This window comes from Schistocerca gregaria, chromosome 3 (genome assembly GCF_023897955.1).
Source record: "Schistocerca gregaria isolate iqSchGreg1 chromosome 3, iqSchGreg1.2, whole genome shotgun sequence".
NCBI lineage: Eukaryota > Metazoa > Arthropoda > Insecta > Orthoptera > Acrididae > Schistocerca > Schistocerca gregaria.
Genome location: NC_064922.1, coordinates 816496331 through 816514490, shown reverse-complemented (window position 1 = coordinate 816514490; position 18160 = coordinate 816496331). Strand labels below are relative to the sequence as shown.

At 42.9% G+C, this 18160-nt stretch overlaps 1 protein-coding gene and 1 pseudogene across 2 annotated transcripts in view; one reads left to right on the top strand and one right to left on the bottom strand.

Annotated features, from left to right (window-relative positions):
* The window catches only part of LOC126354413 (transmembrane protein 198), a 331011-nt gene that overhangs the window by 228025 nt on the left and 84826 nt on the right, over positions 1-18160 (bottom strand). The window lies entirely within an intron of this gene.
* On the top strand, positions 6515-6632 carry LOC126356750 (5S ribosomal RNA; annotated as a pseudogene).

Sequence of the window (18160 nt, the reverse complement as noted above, 5' to 3'; positions counted from 1 at the left end):
CAAGGCACCACAGCATCTGAGGAGGGTTCCCATTATGTAGGCTGAAGTGATTTAGATGAGTGTGTCCAACATGGAGCTGGCATTCTTTTGTCGTTGCGATAATAGAATTCAGTCATCTAGCAACTGTTTGATGAAAATAATCTTCCAAAATTGGCAGGAACTCACCTACAGGTGGCTCCAGGTGGACTGTTGCCCAGAACAGTGTTTCTACAGCTGAGGATGGATGATCGGGCTTTCCATCATTGCTAAGATTCTGGGGGTCTCATTATAGTGTTCCGAGGGATTAATGTTGTCTGTGTGAGCATCGGGCCCGCATCTCGTGGTCGTGTGGTAGCGTTCTCGCTTCCCACGTCCGGGTTCCCGGGTTCGATTCCCGGCGGGGTCAGGGATTTTCTCTGCCTCGTGATGGCTGGGTGTTGTGTGATGTCCTTAGGTTAGTTAGGTTTAAGTAGTTCTAAGTTCTAGGGGACTGATGACCATAGATGTTAAGTCCCATAGTGCTCAGAGCCATTTGAACCATTTTTTGTGAGCGTCGAGATTTTTCTACGGTTGTCGTGGATCTGTTCATCATGATAACAGGGCGTAGACGTTTGTATTTCTTTTTAGTACCGAAGTACACTCCTCACTGAACTAGGTTGATGCATAATTCTTCCCCTGTTTATAGTATCAAGTCCACGTGGAATCTGTGGGGAATAAAAGAGCTCACCATTGTGCGCCGGTGTCTGCCTGAGTGCGACCGTTCTAGACCGAGTTCTGGGCTAATTAGATACAAGACATAACGCGATAGGACTCACCCTATCAGGGTGAGTGTCAACTGGAGTCCTGGTGCGCCAATGGGAAAGCGCACCTGCTCCTTGACATGTGTGCAAAGTCGCACACCACCACTGGCAATGAGACGTTTGCGCAGTTACAGGGCTACAACAGTGTTGGTAAATGTCAAGCCCCCTACAACGGACCGGCTACCGCGTTAAGTCTTGTATCTAATTTGCCCAGAACTGGGTCCAGGACGGTCGCACTCATGCAGGCACCGGGGTACAATGGTTTTGAAATCAATGGTAACACCTTCCTTCAGCGGTCATTGCATCTAATTGTTAAATGGAGTACTAAGGTGGGGTTAGCCTCACCCACTTGGTGGTCAGGAGCAAATTCCATGCTGACTGTCAGAATGAAGAACTGAACTAGATTGAAGATTGTAACGCTTACGTTTCTTCTACCGAGACAACACCATAGCCTTAGAGAAGGGGCACCAAGTTATTATAAGGACATGTCAGGTACAAATTGTAATAGTGCAGAGGTAACAATTATTAGGAAAGGGGGCTGTCATTTGAGAAATCCAAGTTATCTAAAATTAAGATAGGGAGACTGAGTTAGTTCAATGCAAAGTTATCACACTTACTATGAGGAATATAAACGCGGTTCTTGTCTGCGGACTATACAGATATTGCTGAAAACTTTCCGTGCGCTCTTTATCGCCCGTGAAGCAATTAACACACCAGTACAACTGCAATCCATTCACTATTAATAACAAACCAATAGCATTCATGGAGGACAGGAAGGGACCAAACAGAGAGGTCATCGGTCTCATTGGATTAGGGAAGGATGGGGAAGCAAGTCAGCTGTGCCCTTTCAAAGGAACCATCCCGGCATTTGCCTGGAGCGATCTAGGGAAATCACGGAAAACCAAAATCAGGATGGCCGGAAGTGAGATTAAACCGTCGTCTTCCCAGATGTACAGTGTGCTAACCAATGCGCCACCTCGCTCGGTGGAAATACAAGAAATAGGTTGTTTATCGGCATAGTGAGGGCAGTTGAGTCAGAAACCAAACATCAAGTGACATGCAGGACAGCATGTAACGTAACAGGTAGAATATTACTATCATCTTGACTTGGTGTAAATAATTTGTTTACACCAATTTTGAATGCCATGTATTTACTAAATTTTGCTTGCATTTCTTGTGAAAGAGAAATTTGTCGGCTAATTCTGCCTTTATGACTGTACACCGCTCGTTAAGATTAATTACGTTATTAGGATTAGATAAATTACGGAAGTGTATGATCTTTGGTAACACGATTAAATATTCAGAATTCTATGGAAACAAACGAACTGGACTAGACTGACTGAAGAGAACATATGAAAACCAGAGATGTGTGGCCTAAAACGAAAATCTTGAGTTAATCCGAAAGTTTTTGCTTGAGTTTTTGGAATGAAAAACGACCCAGAAACGGTAAATTGAATTTCAAGAAAAACGAAGACAGCTGAGACAAAACACGCTCGTAACAATGATCGGGCAAAAATCGCCTCCAGGTGAACTGACGATATGTAAGTCATAAGATAAACAACTGTACGAAATCTTATATCTCTTTCTTTTAATTATTTACTATATGTAAAAGGACAGGGCCAAACAAATAACAAAATTAATTTAATATACTTTTTTATATAGATATCTTTGTTCAAACATTTCATGCCATGAAAACCCACGTCATAAAAAGAACTTTAAAATTATTGATCCTATGAAATTAGCAAACCGAAAGCAGACTGAATTCACAGGATAGCCCACGCGTATTAGCAGTCTAAGAAACTATCGTATTACAACAACCAGCGTTTTCCAAACGATTTGTTTCTATATTAACTTTCTCTTTTAATCTGAAAACTAACTGAATTAAGAATTTAAAATAAAAACAGTTCTTGTATGGAACAACATGTATTTAATACGAAACCTAGTGGAATTGTACGTGGACGTTAATTAATTCCAGTTCTTCCGCATAGAATAACAATGAGAACTAATTCAAACTGATCAGTGACTACTTAGAATTAGCTGGTTTAAAGATTGCTGAGGGAGGAAATACCAATGATATTTAATATTAAATAGGAAAAACTTCCTTGATGTTCTGCAAAATATTATTTATTTGATCACAAACTGGCTTTCGGGTTCTTAGGTTCCATCACACGATCGACTTTCTTGTCTCAATTGACTACTCGAGACACGTGAGTTTACTGCTGCGCCCCTGGTGTTTCATTCCTGCACTGTATCTCATTTGTTGCGAGTGGTCATTTTCGTTTACACGTCAGCGTTAAGAAGTGTGTCATGAGAGCCATTTGCTGTACAGTTTATCATCTGTACGGTGAAAGTGAGATTATGTGGAGCTATACTTTCTGTGAAAAAATCGAAATACATTAATAAAATGTGGGAACAAAGCGCGATAGTGAAGTTTATTAACGACCAGAGCAGAATTCATGGTGGAAATTATTGTCAAAGGTCATTTAGTTCATCAGTGACACTCTGAGAACTGAAAGAGTAGGAAAAGTGGTATCGAAACATTTCAGAACATAAATATTTATTTTCTCAAGAAGATATATACTTCCAAACTCGTCAAACAGTGTCTAGAACAAAGTAAATAGAACCTTTTTCCTTTATCCTTTTTATCCTGTTTTCTTGCTAAGTGCCAAATAACATAGAAAACTATTTTTCTCGCCAAACAATTTCGACTTTTTCCTTGGGGAAATAATATTCATGAAAAAACATTCACCTGTTTACATTCTTACTTACGTGATGGTGTAGGCTTTTCTCGGTAAAACTTGAATAGCTTTTTAGTTTCACCATCAGAATCGACTCAGCCGGCCGCGGTGGCCGTGCGGTTCTAGGCGCTGCAGTCCGGAACCGCGGGACTGCTACGGTCGCAGGTTCGAATCCTGCCTCGGGCATGGATGTGTGTTTTGTCCTTAGGTTAGTTAGGTTTAAGTAGTTCTAAGTTCTAGGGGACTGATGCCCTAAGATGTTAAGTCCCATAGTGCTCAGAGCCATTTTTGAAGAATCGTCTCACGTGTAGGGGAACAGTGGTAGAAAAAATACCATAGCCTTTTGTAACTTTTCAGTGTGCCACGAAAACAAAACAAACAACACAAAGAAGATTAAGAAGTTACGAAAACAAAAAAATCCATTTATAGAATGGAAAGAAATCGGCCAGAACTAGTTAACTTCCGACGTTAGCAACGTCGCTGTAGTCCCTTGTTTCTGCGCATGTTCAATGTGCACCATTCTCGGAAATTTAGAATTCCACACTCGACGCAGTCTACAGGCAACCGACATCATAGACAAGACTCCCGCCGTAGTTGAGTGCTGATTTACACGTAGGCACGAAAGGCGCAACACTTCGAGTTACAGATTTTGACCAGAAAGTCGCTCTTGTAAAACGGCCTTTAGGTTTCAGAATGACATGCAACTTACGACCCAAACACACACACACACACACACACACACACACACACACACACACACACACACACACAGGATAAATAAAGTCACGAGTTACGGAATGTTTACAAAGAAAAGTATTACTTTTTGTGTTGCACAGAATCCTTATACTTAACGCAAAGTGGAGTCGATGTGGAAACATAAATGAAAAATAGAGTTGAATTTGCTCTTGTAATCGAACATGTGCATAAAGAAACTTTATTTCCAGAGAGGAAAAATGAAGCGGTATTTTTGCAGTTCAAACTAAGCTGGCATTCTGGGATCAAATGTTCACCGATTGGAACAGTATCACTTTTCCGCTTTTCTTAACAATATGTAAACCTTCACCAACCTACATTGTATGGGTAGCTTTCCATCAAAAGAGGTTTTGCAAATGTTGAATCTGTCTTCCATACTCTCCAGCTTGCCTCATGTACCAACAACCCAACTAGCACAGCTCCACCTAACTGAACAATATACACTTTTCCCCAGTGCTTGCACGTCATTTTCTACATACCACTCGCGCCAAAATTTCGCTTTAATCTAAAGTAAATCCTGTAGAATTACAAGACAAAATCTGAGACGTACCCGTGATCTGATATCTCACTGACCACGCTCATTTACTAATGTTAACATTACATAATCGAACAGGTACAGGAAGAGAAGAATTTGTGGTGGAACACAAAAGTCATGGGATAGCGATACGCACTTTTACAGATGGCGGTAGTATCGCGTGCATAAGGATAAAAGGGCATTGTATTGGAGGGGCTCTCATATGTGTTCCGACGTGATTATGGCCGCACACGGGAATTAACAAACGTCGAACGCGGAATGGTTGTTGGAGCTAGACGCATGGCACATTCCATTTCGGAAATCATTTGGGCATTCAATGTTCCGAGATCCCCAGTGTCAAGAGTGCGCTGAGAAGACAACGCAGAGGCCGACGGCTTTTTCTTAACAATCGAGAGCAGGGCGTTTGCGTAGAGTTGTCAGTGTTAACAAAGAAGCAGCATTTTATTAAATATCAGCAGAACTCAATGCGGGGCATACGACTGTTAGGACAGTGGGAAGAAATTTGGTATTCATGGGTTATGGTAGTAGATGACCGACGAGAGTGCTTTTGCTAAGAGCACGACATCGCTTGCAGCACATCTCCTGTGCTCGTGTACATGTCAGTTGGACCCTTGACGACTGGAAAAACGTGGCCTGGTCAGAAGAGTTCCGATTTCATTTGGTAAGAGCTGATGTAAGGTTTGAGTGTGGCACTGACCCCACGAACCACAGACCCAGGTTGTCAACAAAACACTATGGGCGCTGGTGGTGGCTCCATAATGGTGTGGTCTATGTTTACCTGGAATGGACTGGGCCCTTTGGCCTAACTGAACCGATCACTGAATGGAAATAGTTGTGTTCGGCTACTTGGACGCCATTTGCAGCCATTCATGGACAACATGTTTCCTAACGTGTCACTGTGCCATAGTTGTTCGTGATTGGTTTGAAAAACGTTTTGGACAATTCGAGCAAATGATTTGCCCACCCAGATCGCTCGACATCAATTCAGTTGAACATTTATGGGACATATTCCAGAGGCCAGTTCATGCAAAAATCCTGCACCGGCGACACCTTCGCTATTACGGCCAACTAAAGAAAGCAGCATGGCTCAATATCTGTGCAGGGGACTTCCAAAGACTTGTTCAGTCCATGGCACGTTGAGTTGATGCACACACGATATGCGGAGATATGCTATGACTTTTGTCACCTCAGTGTTTAATTTACAGTTGACTGGTGCAAACCTCATCTTAATCCGACATTTGGATCAATCAGTATTTGAATTTTAATTGAGTAAGCGCATCATAATTCGCTGGAGTGGGCGACAGCCATGTCCGAACACTCTAGCGTGCGGTTGCGGAACACACATTGAAAACGTATGTCATTCATGGCAGGGCAGAGCGAAACGTTTGGAGAGTTATGGACACGAATAGCTGCAGGTGATCAGACAGGATATTTACTTATGTGTTACTTGTCAGGTGTACCACATCACTCCAACTGCACACGACCCACACCATTAACGAGCCTCCACCAGCTTGAACAGTCCTTTGCTGACATGCAGGATCCATGGATTCAAACGTTGTCTCCATACCCGCACACGTCCATCCGCTCGATACAAGTTGAAACGAGACTCATCCGACCAGGCAACATGTTTCCAGTCATCAACAGTCCAGTGTCGATGTTGACTGGGCCAGGTGAGGCGCAAAGCTTTGTGTCGTGCAGTCATCAAGGATGCCAACGGCCTTGCCGCAGCGGAAGCACCCGTTCCCGTCAGATCACCCAAGTTAAGTGCTGTCGGGCTGGGCTAGCACTTGGATGGGTGACCATCTGATCTTCCGAGCGTTGTTGGCAAGCGGGGTGCACTCAGCACTTGTGAGGCAAACTGAGGAGCTGCTTGATTGAGAACCAGCGCCTCCGTTCTCGTAAACAAACAAATGGTTCTGAGAACTATGGGACATAACATGTGAGGTCATCAGTCCCCTAGAACTTAGAACTACTTAAACCTAACTAACCTAAGGACATCACACAGCACCCAGCCATCACGAGGCAGAGAAAATCCCTGACCCCGCCGGTAATCGAACCCGGGAACCCGGGCGTGGGAAGCGAGAACGCTACCGCACGACGGTGAGATGCGGGCTTTCGTCCTTAAAGTGTTGCACGTAAGTGTAGATTGGTCATCATGCTCTGTCAAGCACCGACGGAAAATTCATTTAATGTTACAAAAGATATTAATTAACTCCAACCATGGCTCCCACTTGGTCTTCTCAAGACAGCTAAGTAATTTGCGACACTTAATATTCCAAGATAAACATATTCTCAGCTGACGAAAGAAATTTGCCCAAATCGTTGCACAAATACCGTATGTTTTAATGAGTTACCTTTCTGAATATCTACAGCTCAGTAAGTTTTTCTCTGGCGCAGCTGAATTGTACTTTGTCATCTTACTTGCCTTTTTTGTATTTTGATGTTATCTTTTACGGTATATTTACTTTTGGAAAAATAGACATGATATAGATGATTTATCACTGTCCATGTGGATGGTGACGTAGTAGACTTGCATCGGGTGAGTTTTACATATTGACACAATCAAACTATGGAGTCCAATTTCTTGAATTGTGGGCGTGAACAGTGCATCTTATTCAGTCATTTACAACGTCACTCAGTAAAGTGTCGTCCTCTATAGGAAGACATGCTGTCCCAAAGAGAAAGAAAAACGCTCTTAGTAGCTGCTCGAATGAGACCTGAGAATAATAAATAATGGCAGCACAGGTGGGCTCTTAATGTATGTTAAACATAAATAAAAGTTTGAAAACTAAACTCCTCGCGTATCGAAGTATCTGATTCTCGACAAATAATTGTATGTTTGCACCAGTTAACGTTTTCTGTATTGACATTTCAATAGAATTTACTGTTCATTCATTATTGTACTACTCATCAAATTAAGTTTTTAATTTATATTACAATTTGTTGGATTACAGAAGTCTTTAATATTTTCTGTGTAACGTGTTTTGTCGGAAACGGAATACACACGTTTTCTATACTTGGGAACTAACATTGTATTTTCATCGCCGTAGGTTTCTGCTAGACCATTCAGTCGTGGAGCAATATTTCAGCGCGAACTTAGTAAAGCAATCTCGAGAAGTATCTTGTGATTCATCAGCTTTGCACGGCTTCCGTTTCTCAATAAGAGTAGAATTCTATTTGACAGAGGCACCGGATTCGCGAATTACAGTTAACGATGCTTCCAGATCGATGAGAGAAGCTGATTAATGCATATTTCAGTAAAGTCTGCAGGAAAGAAAGAAAGAGAGCAAGACTTCCCTTTCAGCCACTGCTTAACGACAACCAACGGAGATCATTAAAGACAGAATTTTTTCTCTCAATGGGCTCCAATCAGAACGACTATTTCATGGCCTGGGGATGGAAACGTACTGATACAGAAATTAAGGAAATAAAGAAGAGCCGAAGGGAATAGAAGGGCCATGCCTTCTCTGGCATTCTTTTAAATGCAGAGAGGACCTGTTATATTGTAGTATTTATCCTCAGTGGAGAGAATCTTGTCATTAAGTACAAAGGTTTTAGCGCAAGTAGTGAACTCCCGCGAACTTCCAGAATAGCACATACTGAGCAGTCAGATTCGTATCTACCTGCACCGCCTTCCATCCTGATGCCAGCGGTGATGCATCGTAGAAAGGACTTCGCGAGATTCTGAAAGAAATGAGGAATCCTTCTAAACTACGACCGCTCAATCCATGGAGATTAGTTGGAAATGTGTCCACCAATGTGTCCACACTGGTCTCAGTTGGCAGTTGATGGTTGAAGTGATTGCTATAGGAAGCAGAAATCTACAGATACCAGTATTTGAATGCGGGTTCCTGTTTTGACCAGAACCGAAGTGAAATCTTCCTGCACTATAGGGGCCTGAAGATGGCGTAATAAATCGCCGAAACTGATAATTTTGGAAATCAGACGGCTGAAAGGTGTTTGATTCGAAGTACGGTAGAGAACAGCCGAGTCCCGCAAACATTTCTGTAAAGATGGACGTATAAAGACTAGTACCCTCATGTCCATGCAGTGTTTTATCAAATAATTATGATTCAGTCCGGGAGCGATGGGGTGACGCATTTCCTATTGAAGGTTCAGATGACCTTCAGGTTGCCGGTAGACGAACAAGTGAATGCACGTGAGGGAAAAGTGTGTTCTTGTATCTGCCGTTGGTGGGAAACGATGGTAGATATACACTCCTGTAAATGGAAAAAAGAACACATTGACACCGGTGTGTCAGACCCACCATACTTGCTCCGAACACTGCGAGAGGGCTGTACAAGCAATGATCACACGCACGGCACAGCGGACACACCAGGAACCGCGGTGTTGGCCGTCGAATGGCGCTAGCTGCGCAGCATTTGTGCACCGCCGCCGTCAGTGTCAGCCAGTTTGCCGTGGCATACGGAGCTCCATCGCAGTCTTTAACACTGGTAGCATGCCGCGACAGCGTGGACGTGAACTGTATGTGCAGTTGACGGACTTTGAGCGAGGGCGTATAGTGGGCATGCGGGAGGCCGGGTGGACGTACCGCCGAATTGCTCAACACGTGGGGCGTGAGGTCTCCACAGTATATCGATGTTGTCGCCAGTGGTCGGCGGAAGGTGCACGTGCCCGTCGACCTGGGATCGGACCGCAGCGACGCACGGATGCACGCCAAGACCGTAGGATCCTACGCAGTGCCGTAGGGGACCGCACCGCCACTTCCCAGCAAATTAGGGACACTGTTGCTCCTGGGGTATCGGCGAGGACCATTCGCAACCGTCTCCATGGAGCTGGGCTACGGTCCCGCACACCGTTAGGCCGTCTTCCGCTAACGCCCCAACATCGTGCAGCCTGCCTCCAGTGGTGTCGCGACAGGCGTGAATGGAGGGACGAATGGAGACGTGTCGTCTTCAGCGATGAGAGTCGCTTCTGCCTTGGTGCCAATGATGGTCGTATGCGTGTTTGGCGCCGTGCAGGTGAGCGCCACAATCAGGACTGCATACGACCGAGGCACACAGGGCCAACACCCGGCATCATGGTGTGGGGAGCGATCTCCTACACTGGCCGTACACCTCTGGTGATCGTCGAGGGGACACTGAATAGTGCACGGTACATCCAAACCGTCATCGAACCCATCGTTCTACCATTCCTAGACCGGCAAGGGAACTTGCTGTTCCAACAGGACAATGCACGTCCGCATGTATCCCGTGTCACCCAACGTGCTCTAGAAGGTGTAAGTCAACTACCCTGGCCAGCAAGGTCTCCGGATCTGTCCCCCATTGAGCATGTTTGGGACTGGATGAAGCGTCGTCTCACGCGGTCTGCACGTCCAGCACGAACGCTGGTCCAACTGAGGCGCCAGGTGGAAATGGCATGGCAAGCCTTTCCACAGGACTACATCCAGCATCTCTATGATCGTCTCCATGGGAGAATAGCAGCCTGCATTGCTGCGAAAGGTGGATATACACTGTACTAGTGCCGACATTGTGCATGCTCTGTTGCCTGTGTCTATGTGCCTGTGGTTCTGTCAGTGTGATCATGTGATGTATCTGACCCCAGGAATGTGTCAATAATGTTTCCCCTTCCTGGGACAATGAATTCACGGTGTTCTTATTTCAATTTCCAGGAGTGTATATTGTATAAACATTCCCCATAACAACTTATCTACACCAGCTGCTTACCCTTTTGGCTACCAGGATTGTGACTCATGCGTCGAAAATGTACACCTGACCACGCATTACTCCAGTGTCAGTTGGAACAGTCTTAAGTGCAATTTAACGACGAGTATGGAGACTTTATATATGACTGAAAAATAGGTTGGGAAAGTCAAGGGGCATGTCTGGAACGATTTTTCGATTTAAAGGCCGCTATTGTTGAACTTATGAAAAAGAAAGGGCCGCAGCAACGAAAATTTGAACATTCAGAATGGATTACAGACCTCGTGTTTTAAGTGGACTGTACCAAGCACTGCACACGGTGAAACACTGCAAGATAAGTTCTTTCTGATTTGATGGGGTGCATTTAAAGAGAAAACCCCATTGTAGAAAGGACACATTCTGATAAAGACAGTCCAGTTACCGAATCTCACTGGCATTATTAGAAACGATTGGTTTGAAGAATTCGTTGCGTGCTTGAATGGATTGCAAGGATAGTCTTAGAAAGTTTTTGATAATGCTGTGAATTTTCGAGCTTTTTTCAAACTGTTTGCCATTTTAGTTGAAACAGCCCGTGTGTATGTGCAGATGTAACTGGGTTCTCCTGCAAGGTAATTCCAGTAGTAATGGCAAATGTTTTTGCGTTAAAACTGTCCAAAACGTCTACATTGCTATCCTCAAGTAGAGTCTCAAAGTCTCCACAATGAAGACGCAAAAATGCTACAATATTTTGATCGACATATATGTGTGAAAGATCTTTATTCGATTGTTGTTGTTGTTGTCTTCAGTCCTGAGACTGGTTTGATGCAGCTCTCCGTGCTACTCTATCCTGTGCAAGCTGCTTCATCTCCCAGTAACTACTGCAACCTACATCCTTCTGAATCTGCTTAGTGTACTCATCTCTCGGTCTCCCTATACGATATTTACCCTCCACGCTGCCCTCCAATGCTAAATTTGTGATCCCTTGATGCCTCAAAACATGTCCTACCAACCGATCCCTTCTTCTAGTCAAGTTGTGCCACAAACTTCTCTTCTCCCCAATCCTATTCAATACCTCCTCATTAGTTACGTGATCTATCCACCTTATCTTCAGTATTCTTCTGTAGCACCACATTTCGAAAGCTTCTATTCTCTTCTTGTCCAAACTAGTTATCATCCATGTTTCACTTCCATACATGGCTACACTCCAAACAAATACTTTCAGAAACGACTTCCTGATACATAAATCTATATTCGATGTTAACAAATTTCTCTTCTTCAGAAACGCTTTCCTTGCCATTGCCAGTCTACATTTTATATCCTCTCTACTTCGACCATCATCAGTTATTTTACTTCCTAAATAGCAAAACTCCTTTACTACTTGAAGTGTCTCATTTCCTAATCTAATTCCCTCAGCATCACCCGATTTAATTTGACTACATTCCATTATCCTCGTTTTGCTTTTGTTAATGTTCATCTTATATCCTCCTTTCAAGACACTGTCCATTCCGTTCAACTGCTCTTCCAAGTCCTTTGCTGTCTCTGACAGAATTACAATGTCATCGGCGAACCTCAAAGTTTTTACTTCGTCTCCATGAATTTTAATACCTACTCCAAATTTTTCTTTTGTTTCCTTTACTGCTTGCTCAATATACAGATTGAATAACATCGGGGAGAGGCTACAACCCTGTCTCACTCCTTTCCCAACCACTGCTTCCCTTTCATGCCCCTCGACTCTTATTACTGCCATCTGGTTTCTGTACAAATTATAAATAGCCTTTCGCTCCCTGTATTTTACCCCTGCCACCTTTAGAATTTGAAAAAGAGTATTCCAGTCAACATTGTCAAAAGCTTTCTCTAAGTCTACAAATGCTAGAAACGTAGGTTTGCCTTTTCTTAATCTTTCTTCTAAGATAAGTCGTAAGGTCAGTATTGCCTCACGTGTTCCAACATTTCGACGGAATCCAAACTGATCCTCCCCGAGGTCTGCATCTACCAGTTTTTCCATTCGTCTGTAAAGAATTCGCGTTAGTATTTTGCAGCCGTGGCTTATTAAACTGATAGTTCGGTAATTTTCACATCTGTCAACACCTGCTTTCTTTGGGATTGGAATTATTATATTCTTCTTGAAGTCTGAGGGTATTTCGCCTGTCTCATACATCTTGCTCACCAGCTGGTAGAGTTTTGTCATGACTGGCTCTCCCAAGGCCGTCAGTAGTTCTAATGGAATGTTGTCTGCTCCGGGGGCCTTGTTTCGACTCAGGTCTTTCAGCGCTCTGTCAAACTCTTCACGCAGTATCGTATCTCCCATTTCGTCTTCATCTACATCCTCTTCTATTTCCATAATATTGTCCTCAAGTACATCGCCCTTGTATAAGCCTTCTATATACTCCTTCCACCTTTCTGCCTTCCCTTCTTTGCTTAGAACTGGGCTGCCATCTGAGCTCTTGATATTCATACACGTGGTTCTCTTCTCTCCAAAGGTCTCTTTAATTTTCCTGTAGGCAGTATCTATCTTCCCCCTAGTGAGATAAGCTTCTACATCCTTACATTTGTCCTCTAGCCATCCCTGTTTAGCCATTTTGCACTTCCTGTCGATCTCATTTTTGAGACGTTTGTATTCCTTTTTGCCTGCTTCATTTACTGCATTTTTATATTTTCTCCTTTCATCAATTAAATTCAATATTTCTTCTGTTACCCAAGGATTTCTAGCAGCCCTCGTCTTTGTACCTACTTTATCCTCTGCTGCCTTCACTACTACGTCCCTCAGAGCTACCCATTCTTCTTCTACTGTATTTCTTTCCCCTATTCCTGTCAATTGTTCCCTTATGCTCTCTCTGAAACTCTGTACAACCTCTGGTTCTTTCAGTTTATCCAGGTCCCATCTCCTTAATTTCTCACATTTTTGCAGTTTCTTCAGTTTTAATCTACAGGTCATAACCAATAGATTGTGGTCAGAGTCCACATCTGCCCCTGGAAATGTCTTACAACTTAAAACCTGGTTCCTAAATCTCTGTCTTACCATTATATAATCTATCTGATACCTTTTAGTATCTCCAGGGTTCTTCCACGTATACAACCTTCTTTCATGATTCTTAAACCAAGTGTTAGCTATGATTAAGTTGTGCTCTGTGCAAAATTCTACTAGGCGGCTTCCTCTTTCATTTCTTAGCCCCAATCCATATTCACCTACTATGTTTCCTTCTCTCCGTTTTCCTACACTCGAATTCCAGTCACCCATTACTATTACATTTTCGTCTCCCTTCACTATCTGAATAATTTCTTTTATTTCATCGTACATTTCTTCAATTTCTTCATCATCTGCAGAGCTAGTTGGCATATAAACTTGTACTACTGTAGTAGGTGTGGGCTTCGTATCTATCTTGGCCACAATAATGCGTTCACTATGCTGTTTGTAGTAGCTTACCCGCATTCCTATTTTCCTATTCATTATTAAACCTACTCCTGCATTACCCCTATTTGATTTTGTGTTTATAACCCTGTAGTCACCTGACCAGAAGTCTTGTTCCTCCTGCCACCGAACCTCACTAATTCCCACTATATCTAACTTTAACCTATCCATTTCCCTTTTTAAATTTTCTAACCTACCTTCCCGATTAAGGGATCTGACATTCCACGCTCCGATCCGTAGAATGCCAGTTTTCTTTCTCCTGATAACGACATCCTCCTGAGTAGTCCCCGCCCGGAGATCCGAATGGGGGACTATTTTACCTCCGGAATATTTTACCCAAGAGGATGCCATCATCATTTAATCATACAGTAAAGCTGCATGTCCTCGGGAAAAATTACGGCTGTAGTTTCCCCTTGCTTTCAGCCGTTCGCAGTACCAGCACAGCAAGGCCGTTTTGGTTAATGTTGCAAGGCCAGATCAGTCAATCATCCAGACTGTTGCCCCTGCAACTACTGAAAAGGCTGCTGCCCCTCTTCAGGAACCACACGTTTGTCTGGCCTCTCAACAGATACCCCTCCGTTGTGGTTGCACCTACGGTACGGCCATCTGTATCGCTGAGGCACGCAAGCCTCCCCACCAATGGCAAGGTCCATGGTTCATGGGGAAGTTATTCGATTATGAAACTAAATAAGTCGTGATAACATGGCAACTAGAGTCGAAACTCTGTGAAATTCTTTGCGTCTGTCCGTATGCTAACATTCTATACCAGATAAAACTTATGTTACATCTTTAACAGGCTAAAAATAATTAAATAATATTTAAACTTGTTTTGTTTGTGATTTTTGTTATTGACAAATGTGAAATATAAAACCAAGTCGTATGCAGTCAGCTGCTCTTCCATTTAAATGGGGCGTGCTCTCAGTTTACCCCTCTTCCCCCTCTTCACGCACGGTCTGTGTGGAGTGGCAGAGGGGGACATGTGCAGCGAGGCTGAGCGCTTTGGCCCAAGGATACGGGAATGGCCCCAGAGCTTAAATCTTGGCCGCACCAGTCCTAAACAATGTGTCATACAATGATACAATGTTGCAGCTATCTTCAGTGGTGTATGTGGGTACCGTCTGAAAAACGGGTGGTGAATAGAATTAGTAGTAAAGAAATAATACATTAAAACTTCATGCCTGATGCTGAAGTTTTACCATGTGAACAATGAACTTTTAGCAAGCAATAAACTGTTTCTCATTCATTATTTTGTGGGAATTTAAGTAAGAAAAAGTTTGGAAAAGATTTGGAACTATGTTCGAAGTTTGTTGGAAGTCACTAAGTGTTCTCATTATTAAACAATAAAACAGTATAATCTGGTTAATTTGCTCTCCGTTTTAAGAAATGCTAGTTTTTCCCTCAGCTCAATGTTTATGGCGACATATCTCCTGAACTATATGTCGTACAGTTGTATACAAGGCATGACTGCAAAGGAAGTGCTGTTTTGAAAAAAAAGCACATAAAATTTTGTTTTTCGAATCAAAATGTTTTTTTACAGGAAAGAACATTTCTTAACAAAATTTTCTACATAGCTGCCACCACTTTTCAGACATTTGTCTGCTTGCCATGAGTCGCTGACCGTCAACCACATGCTTGCCGAAGTAATATTTCACGATAAGATCGCTCATAATGTGTCACACATTCATTAGTGGAAGTAACTATTCCTCCATTATAACTTTAATTCGCATTTCACCCTCCTAACATCCATAAGCATCTCTCAGTTCAGGTTAGACAAAAGTAAGCTCATGTAACATTTGCGATTATTATTAGTTAGAGATAATACTTTTCCAGCTTTATTGACTGACACAGTTCTCTCTGGTGCCTAGCCCATTCATGTCGTTTTTCATCCTGATACATGATTTTCTTATTGTTTGAAATAAATTAATATAAATTAAATGATTAGATGGGCTGGAAAAGAATGAACAGAAGAATAAAATCAGTTTAGAGAGCTTTTGGTAATCTAAATAAGGTTTCCAAAACTAAACTTCAGAAGCGTATGGAAAAAAAAGCGTAAACTTAAGGTTTATTACCAGCTTTGACTTATGACCATGACACGCGAATGTTTATTGCGAAAACCATTCAAAATATGAGGGTTGCTCAGCGGGGAAGGGCAGACGGATTTTCGAAACTACTGGGAGAGATAGACAGAGTACAATGGCAGACCTAATTATGAACGTAACGAGACAACAATGAATGGAAGTAAGAGGGACATGTATCCAGGCGAATATATTGTCGATGGACACAGGAAGTTCTTTGCTGGAGTCCAAAAGGTAAAAAAATGAGACAGCGATCTAATAGAAGATTTTTTTAAAAAAAAAATCATTTCGGAAGTATTGGATCACAAACTAATAGTAAAACGTAAGTACAAGTTATAAAACAGTGCAGATAAGTAGACTTCTAGTGCTTATAACACTTATACAGAGTGACTGAAATAAAACTGGTCCAGAAAATACACTTTAAGACCAAAAGCACAGTACCACGAAGTTATGTAAATTGATCAGAAACTGATGTCTGTTAAGGTATCGGATGAAAATGCAAAATTGCAAATTTTGGCGGCCCAAAGATGAATGTGTGACGCTGCAAGGCAATTTCACCGCGCAGCTGGCAAGGATAATAAACAGGGGCAAATCGCTATCAGGGCGTAAAGTCTTTACGAATTTCATTTCGTGTACCCAGTTCGACAGTAACTACGCCTCGAAGGCACGCGCGTGAACAATGTACCCAGATGTCAGCATTTGAAAAGGAACGTGTAATGGGATTCAAAGACGCCATTTGGAGTAGTTGGCAAATCCATCGACATTTGAATAGGAGCGATACCACTATTCGAGGATGTTGGCGGGATTGGGGGAACCATGATCGAACACAGCGTCTATAAGGAAGCGGTCGACCTACATCTACATCTACATCTACATCTACATGACTACTCTGCAATTCACATTTAAGTGCTTGGCAGAGGGTTCATCGAACCACAATCATACTATCTCTCTACCATTCCACTCCCGAACAGCGAGCGGGAAAAACGAACACCTAAACCTTTCTGTTCGAGCTCTGATTTCTCTTATTTTATTTTGATGATCATTCCTACCTATGTAGGTTGGGCTCAACAAAATATTTTCGCGTTCGGAAGAGAAAGTTGGTGACTGAAATTTCGTAAAAAGCTCTCGCCGCGACGAAAAACGTCTATGCTGTAATGACTTCCATCCCAACACGTGTATCATATCTGCCACACTCTCTCCCCTATAACGCGATAATACAAAACGAGTTGCCCTTCTTTGCACCCTCTCGATGTCCTCCGTCAATCCCACCTGGTAAGGATCCCACACCGCGCAGCAATATTCTAACAGAGGACGAACGAGTGTAGTGTAAGCTGTCTCTTTAGTGGACTTGTTGCATCTTCTAAGTGTCCTGCCAATGAAACGCAACCTTTGGCTCGCCTTCCCGACAATATTATCTATGTGGTCCTTCCAACTGAAGTTGTTCGTAATTTTAACACCCAGGTACTTATGTGAATTGACAGCCTTGAGAATTGTACTATTTATCGAGTAATCAAATTCCAACGGATTTCTTTTCGAACTCATGTGGATCATCTCACACTTTTCGTTATTTAGCGTCAACTGCCACCTGACACACCATACAGCAATCTTTTCTAAATCGCTTTGCAGCTGATACTGGTCTTCGGATGACCTTACTAGACGGTAAATTACAGCATCATCTGCGAACAACCTAAGGGAACTGTTCAGATTGTCACCCAGGTCATTTATATAGATCAGGAACAGTAGAGGTCCCAGGACGCTTCCCTAGGGAACACCTGATATCACTTCAGTTTTACTCGATGATTTGCCGTCTATTACTACGAACTGCGACCTTCCTGACAGGAAATCACGAATCCAGTCGCACAACTGAGACGATACCCCATAGCTCCGCAGCTTGATTAGAAGTCGCTTGTGAGGAACGGTGTCAAAAGCCTTCCGGAAATCTAGAAATACGGAATCAACTTGAGATCCCCTGTCGATAGTGGCCATTACTTCGTGCGAATAAAGAGCTAGCTGCGTTGCACAAGAGCGATGTTTTCTGAAGCCATGCTGTTTTCGTGTCAATAGATCGTTCCCTTCGAGGTGATTCATAATGTTTGAATACAGTATATGCTCCAAAACCCTACTGCAAACCGACGTCAATGATATAGGTCTGTAGTTAAATGGATTACTCCTACTACCCTTCTTGAACACTGGTGCGACCTGCGCAATTTTCCTATCTGTAGGTACAGA